This window comes from Terrapene carolina, unplaced genomic scaffold (genome assembly GCF_002925995.2).
Source record: "Terrapene carolina triunguis isolate 2854851 unplaced genomic scaffold, T_m_triunguis-2.0 Scaffold97, whole genome shotgun sequence".
Lineage (NCBI taxonomy): Eukaryota > Metazoa > Chordata > Testudines > Emydidae > Terrapene > Terrapene triunguis.
Window position 1 is genome coordinate 8441330 of NW_020664448.1, and position 1931 is coordinate 8443260.

At 33.4% G+C, this 1931-nt stretch overlaps 1 non-coding gene across 1 annotated transcript; it reads left to right on the forward strand.

Moving 5' to 3' along the window:
- Nucleotides 1-714: 714 nt before the first annotated feature.
- LOC112118241 lies at nt 715-899 on the forward strand. The gene has a single exon (XR_002909042.1). It is a non-coding gene; the product is annotated as a U2 spliceosomal RNA (small nuclear RNA).
- The last annotated feature ends 1032 nt before the right edge of the window (nt 900-1931 follow it).

Sequence of the window (1931 nt, forward strand, 5' to 3'; positions counted from 1 at the left end):
ATAGTCCCACATGCTTCGTTGTTACTGACCAAATGAACCAAATTCAGAAAATGATGAATGTCTCACTTGTACAGCAAATTAATCCTAACAATTTTCCTTCGATGGCTGTTTGTTGTTTTCTGTTTACTCGTGTATAAAGGAAGGAGGAAGTGACAATTAAATTGAAACAGAATGGAACTGATTTTAACAACTTTGGGGAAGCCAGATTTGGCCATTTGAAGTCTTCATGAACAGTGGGGCTTAAAGGGACACTCTCAAAAAATGTATGTCTCACTTTTGGGTTTTGTTACCCTAGAGGGTTTTATGAGAGAGGAACAGAAATGTCTTTATTCAATGGAACCAGTTTACTAAAAAAAAAGGAATTTCACTGTGAAATTGATATTATAGTGTAAAGGGAAGTGAAAAGTAAGACACTCTACACACTTATAACTATTGTATAAGTATCAGAGGATAGACAGCAGCGAGAGAGAGAGAGAAAGAGACAGAGATTTCACTGTCCTAGCTGAGTGAAATACAAAAAGTAAACAAACTTATATCATCAAATGTTAATGAGATTTTAAAACTGTTTCAGCTTTGATGCTTGTTCTTAATAGCCCTATTAAGAGATTTTGTTTAATACTTTTCAAGAGTTTTATTCTATCATTTTCTTGGGAGCCTTCAGGGGTTGATGTTACATTAATTAACATGTGAAGATCTTGGAAGTTTTTATCATTGTTTGCTTCTTGGCTTGGCTAAAATCAAATATCTGTTCTTATCAGTTTAATATCTGACACTTCCCTTATCTGGGCACTGTGTATTAAATGGAGTGTTGGAACTGAAACCTTGATTTAAGTCATTGATGTTAATCATGTTTTCATTTATACTTTATAGTATATTTTTTAAAGAAAGGCTGATTCTCATTGGTAGATAACCATTAAAATGTGATGATTTGCAACTAAATATAGCCTTTAGACTAAATGTGGTGTTTCTTTCTGCTAACCAGGAGCATACACTATGTCTATACACATGTATTTAAGCAATCGCATAGCTTAACTTAACATTTATTTGGCTTTTAATTTTTCTGGTCTTTATGATGTTAGAAAATGCTGAATGATGCAGTTCTTATTTACTAGATGATTAAGTTTTTACTTGGGATTTTTGTCAAGCTCTGTCTAGATGAAAATTCAAATTCAGTTAAAAATGATCAAAAACAGATTTTTACCCTATTAAATAAAACTCCCTTAAATGTGCTGGATATACAAGAAAAAAAGTTTATAAAAAGGTTTATCAGAACATGTTTTGCATTTAAAACTAACTGACTTATTAGACAAAGGAAGTATTATCTGTCGTTAGGTTTCAGAGTAGCAGCCGTGTTAGTCTGTATCCACAAAAAGAACAGGAGAACTTGTGGCACCTTAGAGACTAACAAATTTAGCTCACGAAAGCTTATGCTCAAATAAATTTGTTAGTCTCTAAGGTGCCACAAGTACTCCTGTTCTTTTTATCTCTCGTTAGTGAGTTGAACTGATTATTTCTGAGCACTATGTCCTTCAAGATTTTAAAACTAATAGCTCTCATCCTGTTATACCGAATGCTTATTCATAGATTGGAAGAGGAAACCAAGCTTTCCTGCTTTTTCACTCCCAACTGGTTTCTTAACTTTGAAAGAACTAAACGAACTAGTCACTGAACTGAACCAATTGAATAACCTGAAATGAAGAAAATATTTTCACTGCACCTGCAGAGGAGGCTACTGCTGTCAAAAGCTGGTTTAGCACTTCAGCAAACAGGGGTCTCAGGTGGTTAGCCAGTGATTACTGCCAGTTCAGCAGTATGACCTTCTTTAAAGCTTGGAGGCAAATATGTACTGCTTAATATTATTATTTGTATTTAACTGAAATGATTTTAATAGATTATAAGTTTAGGCTATCAAATTCAAATGTCATTGTAAA